General features: G+C 41.3%; 1 pseudogene across 1 annotated transcript; it reads left to right on the forward strand.

Annotated features, from left to right (window-relative positions):
- Positions 1-1,388: 1,388 nt before the first annotated feature.
- LOC308526767 (annexin A11-like) lies at positions 1,389-2,819 on the forward strand (annotated as a pseudogene). Its single transcript has one exon. The product of its transcript is annotated as an annexin A11-like (transcript).
- The last annotated feature ends 6,979 nt before the right edge of the window (positions 2,820-9,798 follow it).

The raw sequence follows: 9,798 nt of genomic DNA on the forward strand, positions 1-9,798 counted from the left end.
TGGGAAAAAGGGGGTGGGGGGAAATATGGGTAGAAAAAGTTTCTGCTTGGGCTGATGGGTGCACGATGCAGTGTGAAGACAATATCGTATTGAGTTGTACACTTGAAACCTATATGGTTTTGAGAACCAATATCACCCCAATAAATTCAATTAAAAAACACAGAAAATTTGTGTAATAATAGCCAGTGGCTGTTATCAACTATCACCATTATTATATTTATTACAAGAAAAGTGATGCTAACAGATCTGACAGAATATAAATAATGTTCAATATTTAAATACAGGGGTGGGCAAAAGGAGGTTTACAGTTGTAATACAGAGAAATAATCCAACAATTAATCAATAATAATACAAGAATAAACTGTTTTACATACCACTGTAAACCTACTTTTGCCCACCCCTGTATGTTAAGAATAATTCAGAATCACTTATTTATTTGTTGTCACAAATGTGTCAGAGTCTAGACATTCAGCCTTTAGCACTGAAGTACCATCTTCTGAAAATTGCTGTAGACATCTCCCCCACCCCCATCCCAGCTAATAAATGCAGCCGTGGAATGATAGACACAACATAATATGTTCCTGGAATCCCAGGAGGTATTTTAAAATGCAAATATTAAAACAGCCACAAAAGTTTCATGTTCATTTATAAGAGTGATGAAGAAAAATTTCCTACCATGGCACAGTAAGAAGAAAATGTTGAGTTTATTTGTGAATAGAGAGAGCTTTTTTGAATATGGCATCTTATTGTGGTAGGCTTCCTTGCTTTCCATCTCACCGATTCCCTCCTTGACAATGGACAGCTATTTCCTTTGTAACACAGAAATGCTCCCTTACAGAATCTTTTCCCACAGCTGGCTTTCATCACTTCTTGATAGGTACCTAAATATTTCAGTTTCTTCCACTTTATTTTCCCTTAACAATAACTGCTGCCCAATCAAATCATGTCGTCCCCTGCATGAGTATTTGCGATATTGAATGAGTGTTTATCAAGCACCATTTAGAATTCCCTATTTTCTCTTGTTTGGCATTTTCATAGACTCTTGGTCTCAATTATGCTTGGAGGTTCAAGTTTCTCTAACCATTTTAAAAGTTAGAGTTCAAAATTCATTGTGGACTTTTCTTTTGTCTTGCCCTATAGAGATTTTTGTGTGTAAATAAAAGACCTCAAAATCTAAGGCTTACTGCAGGACAGAGCTCCAACTGACCCAAGGTGGTGTGCCCCAGACCCCCATGTCCCCATTTGCCCCTTTCAGCTTCTCACCCCGAAGACCAGTGGCCAGATTTGACCATGAGCTACTCACATTACTCCCAACCTGCAAGTGGCTCCCTCGCTAGTTGTACTAGGTCTTGGCCCCTGGAGAGATGCTGGCTACCCTTTGGCCCAACATGCCCCCTATTGGGCTGGAGAACTGGCCAACATACACAGGGCAGTTCAACCAGGACTGCCTCTCCGGAATGGCAGCCAACAAGTCCAGCATGATACCCAACGTGCCAAACCTGCACCTTGGGGCCCCAGGGATGGTTACCCTCCTATTCCCCTGGGAGTTTTGGGCAGCCCCCTTCCACCCAGCAGCCAGTTGCTCCATACGGAATGTACCAGCCCCCTGGAGGAAACCTGCCATCTGGGATGCCTTCAGACCTGCCATACCCAGGGACCCCTGTACCAGGCCAGCCTATGCCACTTTCTGGACAGCAGCCCTCAGAGGCCTACCCTGGGCATCAGCCAATGACATGCCCTGGGCAGCCACCGATGCCGCCTCCTAGGCAGCAGCAACTGCAGCAACAGCTGGTGCTAAGCTTTCCAGGACACTAAGGGTCTGGGACCATCACCCTTGCTGTGCCCTCAGCCCACCTGAAAGCAAGGCACCATCTCAGATGCTTTGACACCTTGCAAGAGGCTGGGGTCCTGCAAAGGGTTATGAAAGGCTTTGGGACTAAGGAGCAGGTCATCATGGACTGCCTGGGAGTCGCTCCCCAAGCAGCGACAGCAGATCCTCCTGTCTTTCAAAACAGTTTAAGCAAGGGAAGGATTTGATCGAAGATCTGAAACCTGAACTGTCAGGAAACTTTGAGAAGACCATCTTGGCCACGATGAAGACCCCAGTCTTTTGATGTTCATGAGATAAAGGAAGCCATCAAGGGGCTGGCTTTGATGAAGCCTTCCTGATGGAGAGCCTTGCCTCCCACAGCAAGCACAGCCGGGCATTGAGCAGAACCTACCAAAGAGAATTAAAAAGACCCCGGAGGAGGCCATTCACAGTGACATGTCAGGGCACTTCCAGCACGCCTCATCTCTCTCTCAGGAAAACAAGGATGAAAGCACACATATGGACATGTTGCTTGCTCTACAGATATGTCCTCCTGGGAACAGATGGGTCCAAGTTCAATGTAGTCCTGTGCTCCCAGAGCTTGGCCTACCTGATGGCAGTTTCAATGAGTATCAGTGACTGATAGGTCAAGACATTGAGAAGAGCATCTGCTGGTATATGTCCAGGGACCTGAAGCAAGGCATGCTGACTGTGGTGAAATGTCTCAAGAATACTCCTGCCTTCTTTGGGCCATGCGCGGAGTAGGAACAAAGGGCCAGACCCTGATGAATATCATGGTATCTCACATCGAGATGGACCTTCTGGACATCAATCGCTGTACCATGACATCATGGGAGACACCTCGGGGGATTACTGGAAGATTCTGCTGAAGATCTGTGGTGGCAAGGACAGAGTGATGACTGGTGACTCACTTCTGTCCACCTGCCAGCAACAGTGGTGCCAGGAAAAGGCCAAAAGAATGTCTGTTTCCATCAAACCCACAAAATAACCCCCCAGGTATCCCAGTGCTGACAGTCCTTGGAGCCTTGGCCCTGACCTCCACTCACCTCTCCTGATCTTATGTTGTGCTCCTGCTGAAGGGCCTGGGAACTCTCTCAGGATGCCTTTTCCTCCCCACCCCTTAGTCTCTTGCTGCTAAAGTAGATGTTTTGTTTCCTGACTCATTCCCCTTTGCTTGTAGCTGAGACACTGGGCTTCATTTTAGTCATGTAATTTTAATATTATTTATAGGTATTTTTTGTAGTCATTGCCAGACAGGTGCATACAAGTCCCTCTGTTGCCACACACATTTCAGGTGAGAGAGGTCAGGTGGGGCAGCGTCATGTCCTCACTGAGGGGAGATCTGTAAGGATAATCTGGATCTGGTGAGAATGCGTCATGAGCTTTGTTACTGCCAAACTCACTGCTTTTTAGAAAAGAAAAGACAAGACCAGAAAGTCATCTGTTCCTTCTTCCATGTAAAACACGAAAACAAAACCAGCTCCCTGCTAGTGGCGGGGGTTCTTGTAGTTGAGAATGTGCCTTAAACCTGAATGGTGGTAGCCAAAAGCTGTTTCTAAATTAAAGTCAGTCAGCTCTGGAAAAAACAACAACACACCTGAGACTTATTTTGTAACTTGTATAGTAGATTGTGCAATTTATAAATAGTATTCAAACATGTGGTACAGAAACAAATATTATGTTTTAAAATGGCCACCAATGATAATAACAACTAATGCTTATTTTCTATTTACTACGAAGTAGGTGCTTGACTAAATAATTTTAATGTGTATTAATTTATTTCATCTTTCCAACAACCCTAGAAGTTATTAAGTGCTCTACTGCCCTTGATGTTCATGGGCAATCTCAGTATGATTACAATAGTTTGAGTTGAATTTCAGGTATTTGTAACCCAAGGAGTATTATCTATGTCAGCATGATACATGTTATCATGTTTGCATGTGTCTTTGTAGGTGTGCCAAGCAGGTTATCCTGGGCAAAGGGAGATTAGGCAGAAAAGGCATGTGCCCTGTCTGTCCTATACCCATTTACATTGACTGAATTTACAAATCTCCGGAGAAAACTCCTGGGCATGGGGAAAACTCCATGGGGCCAGGAAGCTAACTTGCAAGGATTTCACTTGCATGGCCCCATGGGAAGAACTTGACCTTAAGAGAAGAAAATCTGAAGATCTTAATAGATATAACATAAATATGATTTTAAAACCAAATAATATAAAATGTTATTTGATAAAAAGTCTCCCTACCATCCTTGTCCTCCATCTGACCAATTCTCACCCAGCCCCTCCCACTGAGAGCCACTGTCCTTCATTTCTTTTGTAAATTTCCAGTTTCTTCATATACAAGCAAAACAAATATAGATTCTTATTTAACAAATATAGATTCTTATTTACCTTCATTTGTTTACAAAGGTAGCATATTTTGCATACCTTCTACACCTTGCTTTTTTTGTGTGTGAGGTATTTTTTTTTTTATCTTGGGCTTCTTTCTCTATTGGTATAAGAAAGCTTCCTCATTCTTTTCCACAGCTGTCTAATGATGGCATATCATCATTTATTTAAGCAGTCTCTTTTAATGGACATTCGGGATGTTTCTAATTTGGGGCTATTAACAAACAATGCTATAATGAAAAAAAACTTTGCTTAAAAATCATTTCTCTCCTGTGCCTGAATAGCCGCATGATAAATTTCTCCATAGGTAATTCTGAGTCATTAGTGGCTTTTGTTATTTGAAAGTGACCACCTAGCTATCTTCTCTATGGAAATGGTAGGAGAAAGGATGTATATGTATAGAGCTAAAAAGAGCTATAACACCTTAGCACCCAAGCTCCTGTGGTGGGAACTGTCTTAGAGAGCCCAACCTAGGAAGAAAGATCATGTTTGGTTTTTTTTTTATCACTTTCAGAGGATGGATGAGTATGGGTTTTAAAAGTTGCTGAAGAGGTAATACTGGAGTAGAGAGAGTGGCCCGAGGGAAGCATGGGCTAGGGTTCCAATGTGAAGGCAGGACTGTGTTCTGGGCTGCTGAGGTTTGAGTAAAATGTTGCAAAGATTAGTGACCCCAGGTGGCCCTGGGGCAAGGGGTGGCACAAGGGCATCTCTTTCTCACATTGTCACATTTTTCTCACCTGGTACTAACAAGCTAGCAAAAGCCATAGGACTATGAAGCCTGGTGATATTTGGGTAATATATGCTTAGAAAGGGCTTGAAGAATAGAAATATATTAGTGAAGTTCAGGGTAGAAGTTAATGCCTCACTTTGCCCAGCTCTTAATGTTAACAAATGTTAATCAACTCTGTTGAGAGTTGATGTGTATCTTCTCTGATTTTTTCATATAGGTACATATATTTACCAACATCAATGATTTTTTATTGTATAAATAGGATAATTCTATATATACATGTTATTTTGTAATTATCTGGTTTTATTTTAAATACATATTTTGCAGATCTTTCCAAGTTAATATATGAAAGTCTGCTTCAATTCCTGATTTGGGGCTACTACAGAAAATGCTATGGTAAATACCTTTGTACTTTTCTCTGGGCATATATGTGGGTGCTTCTCAAGGACTAACTAGTTGTAGAAGTCCTGGACTGAAAGGTATGCACATCTAAAATGTTGATGGGTAATCCTTATTGTCTTCTAAACAAGGCTTTATTAGTTTGCTGTCTTGCCAACATTAAAGAAAAGAGACTGCTTACATTCTTATGAATATTGCATCTTATAAAATCTTTAAAATTTTGCTGATTATATTTTAAAATTATATCACATTGTTGTTTTAGCTTACATTTCTTAGGTTATGCCTATGAAAGAGATGTTGAACTCTTTCATAGGCATATTTCTTCTATAAACTGCCTGCTTATTTCCTTTGCCTGTTTTTCTAATAGGTAGTTGTCTTAATTAATTTGAAAAAGTCCTTTAATGTTCTTTTGTCTGTTACAGATGTAGCAAGTATTTTCTCTTTGTCCTTTAACTTTGAACCTGGTTGTGTCTATTAACACTCTTAGTTCTGTCTTAGCTCGTTCAATTAATACAGACTGGGTAGCTTATAAGCAACAGAAATTGATTTCTCAGAGTTCTGAAAGCTGGAATGTACAAGCCAGCATGGTCCGGTCAGGGCCCTCTTCCTGGTTCATACCTGGCACCTTGGTGCTGCTATGCCTCCATGTGAAGGAGTCTCTTTTGTGAGGGCATTAACCATGTTCATGAGGGCTCTGACTTCATGACCTAATCGCTTCCTCAAAGGCCCAAACTCCTAATACTATCATTTTTGGGGTTAGGATTTCCATATATGAATTGGGGGGAGCAAACATTCAGACCACAGAATTCCAACCCTGCACCTCTGCCCGCCCTGCAGCTCCCCACCAAATAAAATTCAGGTCCTTCTCACATGCAGAATATATTTGTTCCATCCCAACAATCCCAAAAGTCTTAATTTTGTTCCAGCATCAACTCAAAAGTCTAAGTCCAAAGTCTCACCTAAATCAGATGTGGGTGAGGCATTCATATTTTCCAAACAAGTCCAAAACCTTAAGGACCACTGGGGCAGAGGTACCACCCGCTGGACATACTAGGGTGTGAGTTAGGTCCCCAAGGCTCTGGGTGACCCCACCCTCACAGCTTTACAGGATGCAGCCCAGGCAGCAAGCTCTCACAGGTTGGAGTCCCATGCCTGCCCCTCTCTGGGGCTGGGGTCTCAGGTGGCCCGCCCCCACAGCTTCTCTAGTCATCGCCTTAGTGGGAATTCTGGCAGTGGCTCCTCTCCCTCCCGAACCTGCTGCTCTGGAGGCTCCATCTTTCCAAATGTAAATAGCAATATGCATTCCCTCAGGGCTCAGCCACTCGGTTCTGCAGGGATTCCACCAAGGTTTACTGCCCATCCTGACCCCCTTTCTCAGCACCTAAGGAGTGCATCAGGGGCATTTGGGAGCAAAGCCTACAATGTGAAGCAGCCAAAAGCCCCTCTTTTGAGATCAGTCTGCTTCCCAGGTCCTTATACTCTGAACCTGTGATGGTAGGGCCAGTAGGAAATGCCTTTGAGGTTATTTTGCCATTGTTTTGAACAATAGATCCTGGCTTCTTGTATAGATGGCCAACCAATTTCTCCATTACCTTGAGAATAGCTCCTTTCTTCCGCTGAGATGGTCAGTCCACATTAATCTCCATAACAAATTCGGCCACACTCACTGCTCTCTCCCAAATAAGCTTTCGTATTTCCTTCAGAATGGACAGGCTGGGAATTTTCTTAAAATTCTGCTTTCTTTTTAACAATTCCACATTTAGATCATTCCTCTCTTTTGAATTTTATGATAAGCATTTTGGAGAAACCAGACCTCTCCTCCAATACTTTGCTTAGAAATTTCTTCAAAGCCAAATACCCACTTTTCATCACTCACGTTCTACCTTCCATGACACACCAGGACAGGAACACAATTCAGCTAAACCCTTTGCCACTTTATAACAAGAATGGTCTTTCCTGCAGGAAAGATGTTTCTCATTTCCGTCTGAGACCTCAACAGAATGAACTTGATCATCCATATTTCTATCAACATTCTGTTAACAAACACTTGGGTATTCTCAAAGCCAACTGGGGCTTTCACTACAGCTCTTCTCAGCTGAGCTCTCCCCAGAGCTGCCCTTTCTGATCATATCACAGTAAGGTAGGCTTTTTCTAGCATGCACCTTAAAACCCGTCCAGCCTCTACCCATTATCCAGTTCCAAAGATGCTCCCACATTTTTAGGTATTTGTTACAGCAGCAACTCCACTCTTGGTACCAATTTTCAGTCTTGGTCTATTGGGGCTGCTATAACAAAGTACCATAGACTGAGCAGCTTATAAGCAACAGCAATCCATTTCTCACAATTCTGGAGGCTGACGTCTGAGATCAGGGTGCCAGCATAGCCAGCTGGGGACTCTTTTCCGGGTAGCAAACTTCTTCTTATATCCTGTGAGGATACACCATGTGAGTTGAAGGAGCTAGGACAGTGGTTCTCAACCTTCCTAATGCCGTGACCCTTTAATACAGTTCCTCATGTTGTGGTGACCCCCAACTATAAAATTATTTTTGTTGCTACTTCATAACTGTAATTTTGCTACTGTTATGAATCATAATGTAAATATCTGATATGCAGGATGTATTTTCATTGTTACAAATTGAACATAATTGAAGCATAGTGATTAATCACAAAAACAATATGTAATTATATATGTGTTTTCCGATGGTCTTGGGCGACCCCTGTGAAAGGGTCATTCAACCCCCAAAGGGGTTGTGACCCACAGGTTGAGAACCGCTGGGCTAGAAGTTCTGTGGAATGTCTTTTAATTAATTAATTAGCTAATTAATAACTCTTTAGAAAAATTAATCAATTAATTATTTTATTAATAACCTCAGATTACACACAGTTGAAGTAAATAATAAAGAACAAGAAGATAGGTAGGGGGGAAAATCCAAAATGTAACAGATTTTTAAAAATGGAATATAAAAACAATGGAATAAGAAAGGTAGGAGGCAGAGTGAAAATGTCTTAATTTCTGGAAAGAGACTAGAAAGAGAATGGGGTGAAGCAATAAGTAAGAAAAAATAGCTGAAAATGTTCAAAACCAATGAAAGTTATTCAAGAAGCTCTCAGAATGACAGAAGAATAAATGCTTGGAAAATTATAACTAACGGACACTTTAGTAAAATGGCTGAAAATAAAAAGCAACGACATTTTTAGCTGTCAGAGGTGGGGAAAGTGTGTATTACCTTAAAGGAACAAAAATTAAAATTCTCAACAGAAAGAGTGCACTACAGAAGAAATGTGGAATGATATCTTCAAAGTGTTGGGGAGAAAATACTAATCTAGAATTCTATGCTAGTGAAAATATGCTTTAAAAATAAAAGTGAAATAAACCATGTTCAGACAAATAAAAATTGAGAGAACTTGCCACTAGCTGCCCTACACTAAAAAAGAAAAAAAATAATAGCAAATGGAGGAGGAGATGCAGGAAAAACAAAAAACGAACAATAGGAAGAGTAAGCACAAGGGGAAATAAAAATTAATATTGCTATATAAAACAGCAAAGATCAATGGGATCTCTTTTATAAAAGCCCTAATCCCATTCCCAAGGGCTCCACCTTCCTCACATAATCACCTCCCCAACACCACACTTATCTAGCACCTTTGGGTGTCAGGTGTTTAACATATGCATTTTAGGGAAACACAAACATACACAACATAGCAAGTTGCAAATGACAGAAAAGTCTATTCAAACTGGTTTAGGAAGGAACTCTTACCTTTTGCAACGGCATGGATGGAACTGGAGAGCATTATGCTAAGTGAAATAAGCCAGTCAATGAAGGAAAAATACCACATGATCTCACTCGTTCATGGATAATAGAGACCATTATAAACTTTTGAACAATAATAGATACAGAGGCAGAGCTGCCTTAAACAGATTGTCAAACTGCAGCGGGAAGGCCGGGGAGGGTTGGGGGGACAGGAGGTAGGGGGGTACGAGATCAACCAAAGGACTTGTATGCATGCATATAAGCATAACCAATGGACATAAGACACTGGGGGATAGGGGAGGCTAGGGGACTGTCTAGGGCGGGGGGGGGGGGGAATGGACACATATGTAATACCCTTTGTATTACTTTAAGCAATAAATAAAATAAAATTAAAAAAAGATAAAACAAACTGGTTTAAATAAAAATGGAAATGTATTGGTTTATATTTAGCTAAAAAGCCCAGGGATGGACCAGTGGTAAATACAACTGGATTCAGGGTTTAAATTATGTGTCATCTAAGACTTAGCTTCTTTTTCTTTCAGTTCATTCATTCAACAAATATTTGAGTGCCTACTATATGCCAAGTAATGTCATAGGAAATACAAATTCATCAGTGAGTGAACCAGTGGAAGAAGGAAAACGTACTTCAACAAGTCAAGCACAGCCAGCAATTGAATTTGACTTTGATTATTTCTGA

The sequence above is a fragment of the Myotis nattereri genome, assembly GCF_964212035.1.
Source record: "Myotis nattereri genome assembly, chromosome: 11".
Classification (NCBI taxonomy): domain Eukaryota; kingdom Metazoa; phylum Chordata; class Mammalia; order Chiroptera; family Vespertilionidae; genus Myotis; species Myotis nattereri.